Source organism: Dipodomys spectabilis, unplaced genomic scaffold, assembly GCF_019054845.1.
Source record: "Dipodomys spectabilis isolate Male_0828 unplaced genomic scaffold, ASM1905484v1 ptg000131l, whole genome shotgun sequence".
Classification (NCBI taxonomy): Eukaryota; Metazoa; Chordata; class Mammalia; order Rodentia; family Heteromyidae; genus Dipodomys; species Dipodomys spectabilis.
The window spans coordinates 450,552-469,554 of NW_024870808.1; the positions used below are offsets into that span (position 1 = coordinate 450,552).

General features: G+C 41.4%; 1 pseudogene; it reads right to left on the reverse strand.

Annotated features, from left to right (window-relative positions):
* Positions 1–12,720: 12,720 nt before the first annotated feature.
* On the reverse strand, positions 12,721–14,429 carry LOC122116338 (annotated as a pseudogene).
* Between the last annotated feature and the right edge of the window lie 4,574 nt (positions 14,430–19,003).

Sequence of the window (19,003 nt, forward strand, 5' to 3'; positions counted from 1 at the left end):
TTGGGTTTAATGTCTCAGTGTTCATTTATATATTCATTAAAGTAATGCACAGTACTCACAATCTGAACAATCTCGTGACTTCATTCTTGAATAGGTGTTATGATTTTCACATATATGTCAGGAGGTCTCTAGATGGTCAGTTCCACTGCCAGGTATTTATGCTCATCCTTTTCCCTCACCTGGTATGACCTAATCATGTGTGAGTGATGGAAAAATGTAATAATATCCATCTAATTTTTTTATTTTTTTGTGGGTCTTAGGGCTTGAAGTCTGGGCCTAGGCACTGTGGCTGATCTCCTCAGCTTAAGTCTAGTACTCTACCACTTGAGCGACAGCACCACTTCCAGCTTTTTCTGTTCTTGTGGATGCGAGGCAAACATCTACCACTGATCCACAATCCTGGCCTGTCCATCTCATATTTGATCTGACAATTGTTGAACTCTCCTTTTAGGATTATTTTCATTACCACCTTAGTGTCTATGAGGTGGTGCTAGGCCAACTTTACATATCCATAGCTACCATAGTCAATGATCTCCTCCTTCACACTGTATTGTTCAGGGAAAATCTCCTGCTGTAGCCAATAATCTCCTTCATACTGTCTTGTTCAGTGAAAATCTCCTTTTCCTAAGAGCTTGAGGATAATTCACTGTGTTCCCCCATCTTTTGCTAGGATGGCAAGAAGTAAATCTACCTAAATTTAGCTAAGCAAATAACAACCCCAGAGCAATAACCAAAAGGAAATACTCAAACCCAAACAAAACATAGCCCCCCTCCAAATGAAAAAAAATACCACACACTCAATGTAGAACTGAGTCCGGCAGGTCACCAGGAAATCTCAGCACTTTAATGGACTGCAGAGACCACCTACAATGGCTGCAATGGACCAATCACAGGTTGGCATGAACCCACTGGCTCTTTTAGTCTTGAGCCTGTAGGACTGTTGCCAAGGTTTCTACAGGTATGCGAGGCGCACAGAATGATGCCATTGCTACAGCCATGGCAGTGTTGCAGGAAATACAAGGGCATCAGCCAATGACTTCTGTCCTTAGTGGCTGCCAGGTCCTAGTGTTTGATCCCAAAATTTTGTCCTTCAGTACTATCCATGTCCTCATGTGTGATCCTGTTAGAACGCTGGCCATGTGCAGGAGCCAAACATACAGCAGTGGCTTCCATTCAACATATGTGCAGGTCTTGGAACTTGCTCCAACAATTTAAAAACAAAGTGAATTCTTATGTATTTTTAGGTGCAGAGGGTACATGACAAAGGGTCCAATTGGAAATTTTCACTAAAGTGGATCCAGATTTTTTTTTAACTTGACAATAAAGAGAAAATTCAAAGAATTAGTTAAGGCATATGAGGTGTCCGTATTTGTTGAATTATAACCCCCTTACACAACTGCTTAAAATAACATTAAAGTCTTTATTTGTTATGGACTTTATGTATTGTTGGAAACATACAATAGATCATTTTTGGTCTTTAAAAATCGTAATATCAGAGCCGGCCACTGGTGGCTCATGTCTGCAATCCTAGCTACTCAGGAGGCTGATACCTGAAGATCACGGTTCAAAGCCAGAATATGCAGGAAAGTCCGTGAGACTCTTTTCTCCAACAACCCACCAAAAAACCGGAAGTGGCACTGTGGATCAAGTGGTAGAGTGTTTGCCTTGAGCTGAAGAGCTGTAGGATAGCTCCTAAGCCCAGAGTTCAAGCCCCATGACCAACAAAAAAATAAATAAAAAGTTATAATATCAGTATGCACTTTGGTGTTTTCTTAATGGAATCCAAGATTAGCCCTATAGCTCTTGAGAGGAACTAAAACAATAACACACGTTTGAATAATAACATATAACAATAACATGCGTTTGAAAGAAGGCAGGAAGGATCAGCCTACTGCAAAGTGACTATTGCCAGAATGAATCCCCTATAGAAATACTTTTTTTCCTTTTCAATATTTACTAATAAAATCCATCCTTGTATTAATGGCAATACATTACTACTTTAATATAAATTAAGCGCGTTCTCTATTCAACTCAGTAAATTTTGACAGCTATTTAATTATGTAATCCTGAGTCCCTTATAAAGTCAATAAGTTGGCACTTTTGTCATTTACCTTAAAATGCAATGTAACTAAGACCAAGAAAGTTTTATAGTTAGGTGGGTCATGAAAGCAGCTGTTTTCTCACTTATAAATTAAATCCAGTAGGATACTTCATGGAATCCAAAATCTGAACAGCTGCTCTAACTTTTGAATTTTAAAGACCTCATCAATTTACTCAAGATATTCAAGGTCTTTTTCTTTAAATCTAGAATGATTGATGTTAAAAGAATAGTGATATCACTTCAGAATCACCTGATACTGTAGCAAAATGCCTTATGCCATACAGCTCCATGAAACGGGTTATTAACATCTATAAGAGTGAGAGAAAAGAGAGCATCATCATTTCCAAAGACAGTTTCTTAACAGAGAGTTTACATCTGCATTCTTGAAATCCATAAGGCAGTGTGCTGATATGCTCAAAGTGAAGAACAAAGGTTGGAGTAGGGAACTTATGTAATAGAACCCCTGCCTAGAATATTGGAGGTCATCAGCTTGAACTCTCCTACGGCCAAATCCATCAGTATTCCTTTAGAGAAAGAGTTATAGCTGTGTATTTCAATTTCATTGTGATGTTATAAAAAATTCCTTAAGCCGTAAGAAAGCCCCCATTTGACCACAGGTGTGCATTGTAGGAAAAAAGATAAATCAATAAAAGCAAATTCAAATATTCTGAGACACTTATAAAAGTTCTGGACATCATTTTCTCTTGGGCTGCTGCTGTGCAGGCCCAATATTTGATCTGAAGTGAAACTTGGAATTACAAAACTTAAAACCCAAAGTCTAGTAACCTCTAAATGGCCTGTGTAACTCCTTAGTTCTCATACCTGACACTGTGACTTAGTGGGAAAGGCAGAGAGCAGATTTCCAGCTATTGCAGACTTCTTTCAAAGTGAACAATGAGCTACCAACTTCAGTCATGTGGTTCCAGCACAGACTTGGTTCAGGTCTTTGAACCTGAGTGTAGAAGTTTGACTCTCCATAGTGTGAATTGGAAATTTGGCCTCTTAGTAAGATAGGTTTGGAGGACCTTGGGTAACTGTGGGCTAGTCTATTTTTAATAGCTTCTCCTTTGTGCACATTTGGTTTAAATGCAGAGATACATAACTAACTAGTAGGAGTGGTCAACCTAGGGTAGAGCAAGAGAGCCACAGGAGAGGGACAGAGATCAAACTCATGCCGTCTGCCATTTTATGCTGCTTGAATTGACATGTTCTGCATGAATTTTAGTAATTCAAGAATAAAAACTATGGGTTGGGAAGGTGGCTTAGTGGTAGAGTGCCTGCCTTGCATGCATGAGGCCCTGGGTTCCATTCCTCAGCACCATATAAGCAGAAAAGTGCCCGAAAGTGGCTCTGTGGCTCAAGTGGTAGAGCTCTAGCTTTGAGGTGAAGAGCTGAGGGACATCGTCCAGGCCCGGAGTTCAAGCCCACGATTTCCCCCTCCAAAAAAAGAATAAAAATTAACATTACATATAGATTTTTTTAATTGCCTCTTTGCTTCTGACAAAAATTAAAAGTAAAAATGAATTTAAATGGAAAGGCAGTATGGTAAGAGCAGGGAAAAGTAATGGAGAAATGATTGTGGACAGTTCCTGAAGTCCAATCAGGAGGCTTTATTTACCAACAATGGGAAATAAAATGAAACTATGTAATAAGAGAGGGCCTGCCTGCCTTTTCTCAGCAACAATGCAGCCCTGTCTGCTTTCCTTAGCAACAGCCCTGCCTGTCTTTCCTCATTTATGCCAGAGCCAAAGGGCTCAGTATACCATGACTAAGGGATGATGTTAGAGCTGTCTTTGTAAGATGAAAAAGAACAAGCCCTGGATCCCTGGATATGTCTAGAAACCTAGAAAGCCTCTGTAGCCTTAAACTTTTAGGCCTTTAGATACCAGTCTTCCACAGAAATTAAACATTTAGAGAGAAAGCCAAGATGTGCTCTGAAGTATGTAGACTCCCTTACTCAAAGAACATAAAGACCTCCCAATGACACAATCCTCCCTGCAAACAACAGCCCTTCCTAGTGAGCCTCAGGGATTAGAAGGCACATTAATCTTTTCTACCTTCCAGAAACCAACCCACACCCTGAGGGCACCATGACAGCAGGAAGGGAGGGCTCATCCCTGTCACAAACCAAGGATGAAGCTCAGAGGAACACACATAATCTCATAATGTACTCAGACCTCCTAAAATTCCAACACCTTCCAGAAGGTGTTGGATCAAAAAGATCAAGCTGTCATGCCCAGCTCTAAAGTCCAAACTTCCCACCCAGTGTGAGGCCAATTGAGTGACATACAAGCCAAGTAAGACTCTCTGATAAATTTCCTAAAACCATTAGACTCCATGCTAGCATGATGTTACTTGTCTTCTGGTGACAAAGCCTCGGGATCTTTCAAGAGAGAAGCTGTCATGACCTTAACTCCACCTGCCATGGGCAGTTCAGCAAGCTTTACTCTTTTGCTCCCTCAGCGACTGGTTTAATTTTGGGATAATCTCAACAACACAGTCTCCTAATACCACTGTCCCCAAGGGGAGATCCTCTATCCAACCAAACAGTCAAACAAACTGGAGGTGTTCTCTTTGGGCAGGACAGACCAGCCTATTTCCAGGGGCTCCCCTTCCCCCTAGATGCCTTGGAAGGGGCATCTGCTCCCTCCAACAGCAGACCTGCCATTCCTCCCAGACCTGCACTGACCACAGCAGCTTCTAGACAGCTGGACACTGCATGTCCAAGTTAGGAGAGGTGCTGTCTCCAAGTTCTATGATTCAGGAGATGCTAGGCAGTTTTTTGTGCTGCCAGGTGTGCCAGGTTGAGGACTCTGCAAAGCCAACCAGCAAGGTTTCACCTACCAGCCTGCCCAGTGTGCAGCTGGCCAAGCCTGGTGTCTGCTTGGGTTCATGTATCCCTAGATCTGCAGAGTTAGGGAACCTTCAGATTCCCCCTGCCAGAGCCAGTGTTGAATTGCCCACAAAGAGCGCCAACTGCTCCTGGTCCATCTACTGCTGTCTTTAGCTGTTTCCCCCCACTAGCATGGGACTCTCTGGTGCAACCAGTCTTAGTGGGATATGTCTGGGTAGCAAGCACGCATCACTTTTCATTTGTAAGCCAGCAGACTACTAATACAGGCTCATCATCTGCCCCGTGCCAACCTGGACAGCCCTGCCCCTCCCAGCTTCATTGCCCATCCTGTGTTTAGGGGCCCCCTGAGCTCAGGTTCTGCTCCCGAACCTGCCTATATATTCTGAAAAGAGCCCAGAGAAATACTTGACCTTTTTTGTGCCCCAGACATCAGGCCACAGTGAGGCTTATTCAACCCCTGCCTTGCTCCAAGCATATCCTCCAACAGAAGAACACCCCCAGGCTCCACTGCAGACTTCTGATAGGTAAAACAAGAGGCTGTCCTTGTGCTGTCCACAGTCACTAGCCAACAGTCCTGTCAAAGGTGCATCTGCTAAGGCCTCCCAAGTGGATACAGGGGCTCTGACATCAAGACAGGGGCAGGCAACATCTATGCAGGTTGACTTTGGAGCAGCTCCACTTCCAGGTACAGACCTCGTGGCCTTTGAATCAGATCATGACATTGCAAAAGATCACAGCACACACTAGAAGAACCAATAAGCAATGACCCTGTGCTCAAAAACCTGACAGAGGTGGGAAATCAGAGAGAGAGAGAGAGAGAGAGAGAGAGAGAGAGAGAGAGAGAGTCTAGCTGTGCTTTGATGCTGTTTCAATATCCTTGCCAAGAAAAACATACTTTTATCTAGAAATAAAGAGGAAAACTTTGAACTCTAATATAGATCAATTAAACTTCCTACCATGAACAATCACAAAAGTGGAAACTGTGTGATAATAAATGTATGTATATAAATGTATATGTAATATAAATATGTAGATATGTATATGTATATTAAAATATACAATTTGAATATATATGTATAATGTATATATGTTTAAAGTACAGAGGGAAAAATGTAATACATAGTATTTGAAGGAATAATAACCAATACCTTCCCAATTTTGATTGAACGCATGAACCCTTCTATGCAGGAATCTAGCAGCTCAAAAAGTCAATTAACATAATTAACCAGGTCCACACTAAGACACATTTTAATTAAATAAAGACAGAAAACTTCCCAAAGCACAGAGACAACTCATCACACCCAAGTAACCTTCAATGATATTATGAAAAATTTCTCATGAGAAAATAGGTTAACTATTGGACAGCAAGGGCAACAAATTTAAAGTGCTAAAAGGACATATCGAAAACCCACCTTTCTAACAAATATACTTCTTCCAAATGTAAGAGATGAGCTACGTACCTACCGATGGCTAAGGCCTATAATCCTAACTACTCAGGAAGGTGAATTGTGAGGATTGTGGCTCAAATCCAGCCTGGAACTTGTCTCTCAGGAGGAAGTTGTAGGACACAGGTGTCCTTGAGAAGGAGAGAGGCCTTGTGCAGGGCCATTGCTGGAACAAGACATAGGATAAGGTGGCCATCAATTATGGAGGCTATTAGCTAGTGTCACCACTGAAGCAATTTATAATATGCAGTAGTCCTCTAGAAAATCAGAGGATTTTGACCTCTGTCCTAGTGGTTTCAGAAATGCCATGATAAAGATCAGAGCAACTTCAAACCCACCTGGATTCCTTAGTAACAGTCTTTGAGGCCTAAGAGGTAGAGTGTCAATTTTGGCAGGCTGTGATTGGTCCACTATTTCTTGGACCTCACTGGCCCAGACTCTGATTGGTCCATTTCCTCCATGATATCACTATGCCTGGTTGTGATTGCTCCAAGGTGTGAGGCCATGCAGGATATATAGGAAGCCATCATGTTCCAACCTATGTCAGTTAACAGATCTGGGAGATCTTGCTTGAGGACCCGCTGGACTGACTCAAAGCTGATTGTTTTGCTTGTGGGGACTGGTTGTTGTTTGGATTTTGGGATTTCTTTTTACTGTTTCTGGGTTTTCCAATATTTTATTTAGTTTATTTTAGGTAGGGTTGCTACCTGCCATAATAGCAGAAGGATGGAAGAACACAAAGAATCAAGCTCAAGCTCCTTGAAGGAAGAGATCACCGAACAATACCAGATGAAAGAGCTCATCCACAAAGGTACCTATGGACAAGTGAAGCTGGCACATCCCCAACTCACAGACAAGGATGTGGCATTTAAAATACTCTAGAAGTGAGAGTCCTCATCATTGGATAAAGAATGAAGTGAACATTTTTAAGACGGTACGGCACAAACACATCATTAGGTTGTACTAAGTGATGGAAAAGGAAGAGTATGTATGTCTCATCATGGAACTGGCCATTAGGGGATACCTCTTGGGGTGGATCTGAAAATCCTGCCATCAATATGAGGATTAAACCAGGAGGCTCATCATACAAATTGTAAGTGTTGTTCACCACCTATACCAAAACAGAATCACACACAACCTTAAGTCCAACAACATCCTATTGGACACCAAAGGCAATATCAAGGTCAGTGGTTTGAGTCTCAGCATCTGGCTCACCCCGGGGCAATTCCTAACAAATGTATGTGGTGCTGTGCTATTCTATCCCCCTGAAATATTCCTCGAAGGAAGAAATGATGCCAGGTGCAAGGGAGACTGAGATCTGAGGATCAGGGTTCAAAGCCAGCCCAGGTTGGCTCTACCATCTGAGCAGATTCATACTGATACCAAAGACTAATTTGAGGAGGAGATGGCAGAGGACAGAGTTGGCTAGCAAAATAGCTACCACTCTTCTCAGAACAAGCTGCTGAATTTGGGCCTAGGAACAGAGCAGTTCCAGCCAAGAGTGGAGAGCCCTAAGAGATATCAAAGATAACCTCACTTGAAAGCCAGGAGGCTGTTATTGGGATGGGAGAGATTTGTAGGGGGTCTACTAAAAAAAGATTTGTAAGTGGGACCCAAGAATGGAGATCAAAATATAGTTTGCCCAGCAACGCCCTCAGTCTATCCCAGAAGACAGGTGGACCAACTGTCTTAGGATGGATTCCAGACAAGGGGCACCTTGTACTGCACTGATAAACTGACATTGTAGTTATTAAAGCATATAATTTTTGTGCATTATATCAGTTCCTTGCACATGCAAAACGATTTGAATTATATTTAAACTACACCTTAGTCTTTAAAAATGTAGTTTGATTTATTTTATTCTATGTTATTCAAGATGAGTCTCATTATGTAGCCAAGACTGTTCTTAACTTCATAATTCTACTGCCTAGGTACAGATGTGTACCTCCATGTCATCCATCATACTATAATATGCACCTTTTCTTAAGTGTTAATATTTTATTTATCCCTTGGCAGTACTGGGGTTTTGATTCAGAGGCTGCTTGGTAAGCAAGTGCTCTACTCCTGCCCCAGTCCTTGCTCTTCATTTTACTTTAGATGAGCTCTTATTGTGTTATTTCGCTTGGGTCTTTATCAGACTGTGATTGTAATGTATTTTTCTGCTGGGAAGCTGACATCTAACTCAGATAGTTCAAACCGTTTTTGTCTTTTTATAGTTTTAGTAAATATATTTTTTTATAATAAAGATGGTACACAGAGTCATTACAATTATATGTCATTTTAAAATTCAAAACCTTATTTTAAAAGAGTTAACATGCATATAATCACTAAAATTTATCTCTAGAAAAAATGACTACCAGAATAAATGTTTTTGGAGGCTGGGTCAGTGGCATTTGGTATTGTTCTCACTTCAGCTCTAGACAATGCTACATAGTTCAAGACCTGCATGGCCTAAATAAAACCAAGTAAAAAGTAAAAAAAAAAAAATGATCCTTTAGGGCACAGCTGTGGAAGATTTGAAATACTTTTGTACATTTTACTGACCATTTGTACATTTCTGTGGTGATGAAAGTGATATAGCAATTATGTTAGAATTTGACACATTCTTCTAACATAGCATAGCATTACCACATGACCCAGCAATTCCGTTGCTCATTGTATACCCAAAAGAACTGCAAACAAAAACCAATAGCTCACATGCCAACGATAACATCAGCAATGTTTACAATAGTCAGGAGTTGTAAACACCTGGAGTGTCTATCAGATGAATAGGTTTATAAAACGTGAGGTATGCATAAATGATGACTCATCCACAAAAGGCTGCAATTAATATATATCTGTCATCGATGGACACAAAAATAATCTATTATGTGAAATATATTGACTAAACCATTTCATAAGAGAAAAATGGGAGATTAAAAGTTTCTGGGGCAGGTCATTGGGGGTGATTAATACTCAATGATTGTGTGGATTCCATCATTATTGAAAAGAAAGTTCACGAACAGAGGTAATGGTTACAAAGTAGTGTGGATATAATTAATATCACTGAATTGTATTCCTTCCTAGCAATCATAAGGCCCTGTTTTCAACCCCCTGCACATCCAAAAAAAGAAATGCTAAATCTTCCTTCTGTTACCTGCCTTGAGTGGTCGGTGCTCTTCTACTGTTATGATTGTATTCCTCAGAGGATCTCTGGTGGATCTCTGATGTTTATTCATTCTTTTACATATGACCCATCATTTGAATATTGAGGTTGAGTTTTAAAGGATTTGTGAATTAAAATGAGGGCAGTGGCTGTAGTTTAACTCGAGGCTAAAGAAGGAAGATCCCTATTCAGACAAGGCTGCATAGAAAGGTCATTTCCAAATCACCATACTAGTGCTGAAACTGGAGGGACAATTGCTTGTAAGCATTTACAAGTGAGAGAAAAGTAAGAGATAAGTTTCTGATAACATTAGATTTTGGTCATGTCAGTTTAGATTTAATATTTGCATGAATTTTAAAAATTTTTCCTTTCCCCTTACTTTCAGTATATTATTTTGAAATTTTGTAGTGTGTTCTTGTTTGCTGCATTTAAAAGAAACATAGTTTTCCTTTGCATCATATTAACATTTTTTGTATTACATTGTGTTATTTATTTTTGAAAGTTTTTATGTTTTTTTTTCTCAATCTAGAGACTGGCCACTGCCTCAGAGATTTTGCTCAGTTCTGCCAACTGAGTCACAGCGCAACTTCCAGCTTCTTTCTTTTTGAAAAGTCTCAGGCAAAGCCCAGCACAACTAAGGAAGTTGAAATCTGATGCTCTTGGTTTGAAGCCAGTCTGAGCAGCAAAGTCTGAGGTTCTTTTATTTTCCATTGGTTGTGGGGCCTGAACTCTAGGCCTAGGCTTTGTCCCTCAGCATTCCAGCTTAAGGTTAGCGCTCTATCAATTGAGCTGCAACACCATTTCCGGCTTTTTTTGTATATGTGGTTCTGAGGAAACAAATCCACATCTCATGCATGCAAGGCAAGCACTCAACCACTGAGCCAACTTGCAGGCGGAGTCTGAGATTCTTATCTCCAATTAATCACCAAAATGCTGGAGTGGTAGGACTCTAGCCTTGAGTAAAACAGGGCAAGTTCAATTCCTCGTACTGGTAATTACATGCACAAGTCTCATGGACATTTGGTAGGTCTAGCTTTGAACTGCAGCCCTTAGATTTCAGCTTCCTGGGTAGCTAGGATTTACAGGCATAAGCAACCAGCCTCTGTCTTATTTTAATATTTTTAACCAGCTCTTCCTTTCAACCTCAATGCTTTTTTATTGCGGTCAGTAGACCTAATCTTTGGGCCTCATTGCTGTTTCTTACCTATTTTTACGGAGGGTAGGGTTTGAACTCTTGGCCTGAGTGCTGTCTTTGAGCTCTTCAGCTTAAGGTGAATGCTCGAGTTCTTCACACACAGTGTCACTTAAGGTTTTCTGGTGGTTAATTGGACATAAGAGTCTCATAAACTTTCCTTCCCAGGAAGGCTTTGAACCGTGATCTTCATAACTCAGCCTCCTGAGTAGCTAGGATTACAAGACAGAACCACAAGTGTCCTTGTGTTTCTTAGCTTTTTGGCTCAAGGATGATATTTTACAACTTCCACAGCTCAGCTTTTAGCTTTTTTTCTGGCTTATGGACATAAGATTCTAATGTACTTTTCTGTGTAGTCTGGCTACAAACTGATCCTCAGATTTCAGATTCCTGAGGTACTCCAATTATACACATGAACCATAAAACCATTGCTCATTTTAAAAATGTTAATATGTTCTTTTTTCCACTTAAAATTTTTTTTGCATTTTTTAAAAATTTTTATTGTATATGTGCTAGTCATGGGGCTACAAATCAGAGATTGGATACAATGCCAGAGCTTTACCTTCAAGACTAGTGGCTTACCAAATGAGACAAAGGAAAGCTTGTAGATATACTTGTTTTGTCTTGGTGCTTGAACTAAGGCCCTAGGTGCTGTCCTAAAAAGTGATTACCCAGTTTGCCATTTAAGTCACAGCTCAACTCCATTTTTTTTTAATTCTTGGTAGTTAATAGGAGATGAGCCTTATGCAAAGCCCCGAATGAATCAGTTGCCTGAAATCTGAGGATCATGGTTCAAAGCCACCCAGGGCAGGAAAGTCCATGAGACTTTTAGCTCCAATTAATCAATGAAAAGTTGGGAGTGGTGGAGCTCTATCTTTGAACAAAACATTTTCAAGCCATAGGATAGCACACAGATGCACACAGAGAGAAAGCCTTATGGACTTTCTTGTATGGGCTAACTTTGACGAATGCTCCTCAGATTTCATCCTCTATTCATCCTCTCTCCGTTTAAAATTTTATTGATCCTGCGGCTTCACCTCTGACTCTGGGACCTATATCTTAGCTCTCACTATCAATGCTGGTGTTTTTAACACCTCTGCCACAGCTCAAGGTTTTGTGCTGTGTAACTGGAGATAAGAGTCTCAAGCAGGTTCCTCCCCTGGCTGACTTGACACTGCAATCCTCAGATGTCAGCCTCTTGTGTAGTAAGGATTACACACATGACCAGCAACATTTGGGTCATTTTAAAACTTTAATATGTGCTTGCTTCCACCTCCTTTTATTTTTATTATTTTTTCATTTTTGCTTGGCCTGGGAGTAGAAATTGAATTTCAGATGCTCTCTCAGTGCATACATGGGACTAACCATAACGTTTAGCTTTTGTGGGAAAGTTAATTGGAGAGAAGAGCTATGCCAGATTCAGGAGGCTGAAAATTGAAGAAAGTCCTTAATGCTCTCTTCTCTATTTAACCACTAAAGGCTAACTTGGACTTCCTATCACTGTACAATCACTCACGACTGACCTGGTCATCTACAGACACTTTCTTGTAAATGTCATCCTTTGAAAACATGTACAATTCTATTTGTTCCTCATCTTAAGATCTAAACCTACATAGCGCTGATCTCAATTAGTCATGGAATACCAAATATGATAGGAAGACAAACCTGAGAGAGAGACATGCAATACAAAAGCAGAGCTTGCTCAGTTCCTCAGCACTCAAAGAGGGGAGGATGTGGAAGGGGGGGAGAACTTCATGAGCCTTTCTACTCTTTATTTTAGCAGTGGGTTTGTGGGAAATGTGTGGTTTTATTTCAACATGAAAATATCTCAATGCATGGCGATCTTGCCTGATGGGTTTATATTTTCTGCATAAATGTTATGGAAACTCATACATAACTCTCTTTTCATCCTGCAGTAAAGGTCAAAGCAGCAGCAAACGGAGATGAAAACAGATGATCGCCAGAGTCACAACTTAAGAAGGTTTCAGAGGATGGGGATTTTCCCTTGACTCCTTTTCCACTTTCTTCTGATAGCTCGTAACTGTAGGGGTGATGTTGACAGTTGTTTGTAGGAATTTTTGTTTTTCTCCAGATTCAAGTCTTATCTCTGCTTAGTTTGCTTCTCTATGCAGTATTTGACTTGCTCAGCTCCTGCCTGATTGCATCAACGAACTCCTCTTTCAGCTTGGTTAGTTCTTTTCTCATCTCATCTAAAATATCCTGCTTCAGTGTGTCACAGTCAAGGCTTTCTGTCTGGACCCGGTCAGCACTGGGCTGGGACAAGGGTGTGGACTTATAATGGCTCATAGGACCTGTTGTCAAAAACAATCTGATTTTTCCTTGGAGAATCTCATCTGGAGATGACGGGTGACTTGCTGCCATTCATTGTATTTGTTCTTTCCCAAGGTTTCCTGGTTGGTTCAGGTGTACTTGTTGATGAGACCTTAGAAGTTACAGGTTCTGATTCTTCATTTTTTGCTTCTATTGTTGATCCCTTTTCGGCCATTCTCCTCCTTCTGGCTATCAGGAGACTCATTTCCTCCATTAAGCTGCTACCTGCCAAGGGAATGGGTCCATTTCCACCACCCATGTCTGTTTTAGCTGACAAGGAGTTCACATCTGTGAACACCGTGCAAAGAGGCATCTTCCACCCGTGACAATTTCCTAAGCTTGGCTCCAGCAATCACAGCTGCAAGTCCAGTTAAAGGACGATTGTCTTCTGAAAAGGATCCTTAAAAAAAATCCGGATGCAGGAAGGGAGGGGCAGGAGGTGGTACAGGAGAGGGGCTTGATTAGGAAGAGGGCGTGGGGGAGGAGGGCCAGAGGATAGCAGTGGGGCTGAAGGAGGAGGTTCTGGGGGAGGAGAGAATACAGAGGCCTGGGCTGGACCTGGTGGGAGTGTTGGAGGAGATGGAGGTGCAGGTGGTCCCAACATAACACCCTGTGGGGCTGGAGCCTCCGACAGCTGAGAGGCTTCCTGAAAGCCTGGCTCAGAAGCAGAGGGATCTCCCAGCTCAGAGTTTACAGGGGTCTCCACAAAGGCAGAGGTGGCATTACTCGGCACTCTGCTCTCTTGATCCCATTCCACTTGCTCCAGCTGCTCCATCTGCTCCTGCTCCAGCTTCTCCACCTCTCTCTTTCTAAACTCTCTCCAGCCTCTCTCTCTCTAACTTTCTCTCTCTGGTCTTTCCCTCTCCATTCTTTCTCTCTCCAGCCTGTCCCTCTCCAGCTCCTTCTGACGTTTCTGTTCTTGCAGTTGTCTTCTTTGGATGTCCAACTCTTCTTGGGATGGGCCATTTTGAACTTGATCAGGCAGTTGTGAATTTTATCTAGGCAATTTTGGTCCTGCCTCCTGTGAATTCAGCACTTCTAAGGCATGCATCATTGCACTTGCGAAGACATTAGCATCCTCTTTGCTGCCATAGTTAAGACTGTACACCTGCCTGGCATCTCGCCACTGGTGGAAGGTCTGTGTTGCTTGATTATACTTTAATCCTTTGGGGATGGCACAGCTGATCACCAACTGATGATCCTGGATCTTCCTGCAAAGCACTCTGAATGTGTTGTTGCCTGTATGGTGATAGATATGAACTCTGCTGAACCCAGTTGAACCACAGCTGGCACCCACTTTTATTGGCATCATCACAAACCAATGCAGTAGCTCTTCCCTGACAGATACTCTGTTCACTCATTGAGCCGGCGGGCCTGATGGATGCGGCACTGGAGTGCGCTCCTCTGGGACGGCAGGGTTGGCTCATTCAGTGCTTCTCTGCTACACTGGCGGTCAGCTACTCCATCACCTGCTGTCGCGCCGGCCAGGCCTGGGTTGCAGGGTAGGTGGGCCGCTTTGGCTGCCTGCTGCTGCCGCTGCTCCTGCACAGGCCCCTGAGGACCGCGAGGACCAAGAGGACTGCAGCCATCCCAGCCATGGGAGGAGAGTGGGGCGTGCCACGAGGCGCTGGTGCGGGATGTGTGGAACACTCAGGCTCTGTCCTCGCCCTCGCCCTCCCCTACCGCTGTCGCCCTCCCCCTTTCTTCCCCTGTATAAGTAAACTTTTATATCTTACAAAAATAACTTTTAGCTGGGGACTGGTGGCTCATGCCTGTAATCCTACTCAAGAGGCTGACATCGAGGATCACAGTTTGAAGCCAACATAGGTAGAAAAGTGGGTGAAATTCTTATCTCCACTACACTACCAAATATACTAGAAGTGTGGCTATGACTCAAGTAGTAAAGTGCTAGGCTTCATCAAATGATCTCAGAGCCCAGGCCACGAGTTCAAGCCCCTGGACTGGTACAAAAAGAAAAGTTTCATTAGTTTACATTATACTAGGATTATGGTGTGAGACACCAGTGCTGAGATTAAGAAACAACTTTTGTAGTAACTGCCACTTTTGATCTTTTCCCTAGGAGTTTTTATGATTGTTTTTATCCATGCCTTATATTTACATTCCACTAATGGAATTATTTTTTTGGTTGGAGGCACATTTCAATAATTCAATAACATATCAAAAACACATTTTTCGTTAGTTTAAATAGAGAAGGGAAACATATGATGAGTCTGAGCCCAGCAAAGAATGAATGATGGTTTGATTGCAGATATGTGGAATGTAGTCCAGGATGTGGGAACCTACCAATTTGGGTGCTTCAGTTATCAGGTCTTCCTGAAGCTTCACAATAAATTTCTATGATGTCATAGCTACCTTTGCTATCACAACCGATAGGTGTCAGGCACTGATCTCACTCTTAGGTGGACTTAGATACACAAGGAGAAAAACATAATATTTAGAAGAAATGATGATTTACCATAAGACCACAGCTTGATGAGCTTTCCTGATTGAACTTTGAGATTTCATGAGCAGAACAGGCTCATCTCCACACAAGACTACTAAGCACTGAGGACCAGGCACTATTGTAGGCAACTAGAGAGAAAGATGTGAATACAGATGTGAATGGCCTGCCTCCATGCACATGTCATGCTGTTGGAGAAAACCATAAATCAAAAAGTTAATGTCAATAAATCAGAAGGATGGTCATGTGGGGAGACAGCTTCACTTTGAGGATTGGAGGAAAAGACATGATATAATAGTAGGAGGCATCATCCATGCAATTATTGCTTTTCCAGGCTGGCTCCAATCTCAATCACAGATCGCATCCTCCTGAGTTGCACACTATAGGTGTCAGGCACCTGCAGTGGGCTCTTTGATATAAATATCTATAACAAATGTGTGTTAAGTTTCTTGGAAGTTTTTTGTGAGAAAGGTTAAAAATTAAACATATTATGCACCCTAAACTTTCTTTTCACTATCTTCTAATTATTTCAATATGAGCCGTCTTACTCACTTTTTGGAAAAGTCAAGACATTTTTTTTCATTGTTCAAATCCTGGGGAGGGAATAAAAATGACAGCTTCTTTGCAAAAGTACTAGAATGTACTAGTCATTTTAACTGACCAGTTTTGCCAAATAATATGTCTTGCCCTTCATGGATTTTTCATCTTCAATAATGTTAGATGAATAAAACTATAAATAGGAGAAAAGCAACCACATAGTAGCAAATTTATCACAATGACATATATAAGCTGTCCACTTTTTACCAAATGAAAACAGTTGCCACAAGCATTAAAAATTTGAATAAAAACTTGGAGATTATTCCTCTTCATACAGTTGGTTTTTTTCTTTTTTTCTTCTTGTTTTGTTTGTTTTGGTTGGTTGTTGGCCTTGACCTTTTGGTCTGGGGGCAGTCCCTCAGTTATTTAGCTCAAGGAGAGCGCTCTACCACTTGAACCACAGCACCACTTCTGGTTTTCTGGTGGTTTTTTGGAAGTAGGTCTCACAGAGTTTCTTGAAGACTGGCTTTGAACTGAAATCCTCAGATCTCAGCTTCCTCAGTGTAGGATTGCAGATGTTAGCCACCAGCAACTGGTCAAAATAGTATTTTTTTTAATTTGGCTAGCTTGAATGATTGCCAAGGAAATAAATAGAACGTAAAATTGTTAATTTGTGCTAAAATTTGCAATAGTTTTACCTTGAGGAGTAGTGAAATATTTAGAATTACATATTTTGAGAAAATGTAGCTGATTAGCTTTTATTGATTTAAAATACTAATATACATCTCTTTTTTATTTAAAATACTAAAATATATCTCTCTTTGTAGACACTGAATTCTGAATTCAAAACTTGTACTTGTTGGCAGTCACTCTGAGAGTTAATTCTGTTAGCTCATTTTTAAATCAATCATAGATTAAATAACTTGAAGCTTAGAAGGTGTCTTTTGGTAAGAATAAGTGAAATAAGCCTAAACTCCTGCCTTTCGAGTAACAGAAGAAATCCTAACGTCTAGAATGTATAGACTCAAAATATGAAACACACAAAGAACATTAAGGGAAAAGAACAAATAATCTTATCAATAAATAGGTAAGTGAATTGACTAGATAGGTCACAAATTAAATATAGATGTCTACACAATACACGAAAAATATTCAATGTCTTTAGCAATCAAGGAAATGCAAATCAAATATATGTTGAAGTTCCATCTCTGCATAATGAGAATGCCTATTATCAAAGAAAACACAAATACTGGCAAAGAGGTGGGGAAAGACACTCTACACAGTGTTGGCAATTAAGTGAATCAATGTAACCACAACAGAAATCAGTGTGGAAATTCCACCCAGGAAATCCTACATATACACCTGAAGAAATTTAAGTCAGCGTTATAGTAGAGCTGTGTGCACACACATTTTTTACAGCAGGATTCAAAATAGTCATGTTTTAGAATAAGCCACCACAGGCAGGAAAGTATGTACAACTGTTATCTCCAATTAACAATAAAAACAAATCTGGGAATAGAGCATTAGATCAAGTGGCAGAATACCACCCTTGATGGATAAAAAGCCAAGCAAGAGATGAAAACCCTAGGGTCAAGCCTCAGGACTGCCAAATGTGCATGTACGCACGCATTGCCCCCCTTCCCCGCACAATGCTGCCTATATTTTTTAGCCAAGCTTCTTATTCCCCTTTGATTCATGCACCTATGACAGAGCTAAATATAATGGGAAAGTGATATTTAAAATGGTAAACTTATACCGAATACCCAGGTATATTTCTCATTTTTTTGTAGTCACTGGGCTTGATCTCACAACCTGAGTGCTTTCCTTGAGCTTTTTCATGGAAGGTTGGCTCTCTACAACTTGGAGCTACAGTTCAACTTCCGGTTTTGTGATGGTTCATTGTAGATAAAGAGTCTTAAGGACTCAGTCCTCCACACACTTTCTAACGGCAATTCTCAGATTTCAGCTTCCTGAATTGATAGAATTACAGGCTTGATCCACCAACACTGGGCTAGAACCTGAGTATTTTCACCATTGCTCATTGGAAGAATTCAATTCTTTTTCCTCCGGAATGCTTGCCATGCACATTTTTCTCTGGATAGCAATTGAGCAAAGAGAGAGGTTCCAGTAGCTCACACCTATACATAATACCTACAGAAAAGTCTGATATCTGAGGATAGTCGTTCAAAGCCAGCCCAGACAGCAAAATCTGGTAGATTTTTCATCCCAATTAACCACAAAAAAGCTGTATGCTAGCTGTGCCTCAATCAGTAGAGCTCTATGTTGATCAAATACCTCAGGGATAGACCTCAGTCACTGTGTTCAAACCCCAAGATCAGTGAACACGGGTACACACATGATGTGCATACACACACACACACACACACACACACACACACACACAATTTTATAACAGAGTTCTCAAACCTAACAAGGTGCCATTCTAATCCCTTGATGTCATGCTTTGCCTGGGCTGCAATCCATGCGGGTAAACAGCATCTACAGGGATTAAGAAGCTCAAAGCCAATCTGGACCCACCCAGAGCAGAAGCAGGAGTGAAGTAACACAAGCATGAGGCCCCAACTCACTCACACTGGAAGGAGGAGTGAGGTGACACAGGCATGCGGCCCCCACTCATCCAGAGGGAACATAGGAGTAAGGTGACACAGACAATGGCAACTACCTAGCCAGACCAGAAGCAGGAGTGTTGTGGTGAAAGCCCACAGCCCACACTCACCAAGACCAGAAGCAGGAGTGAGGTGGTGCAGTCAAATGGCCTTAACCACCCAGACCGGAAGTGGGAGTGAAGTGACACAGGCATGTGGTCAGACTTATCCTTCCAGGAAGCAGAAGTGAGGTGACGGTAGCATGCCACACCAAAGGAGCCTCACGAACCATGGTGGCCCCCTGAGAAGGAAGGTATGGTTCTAGGTCAAT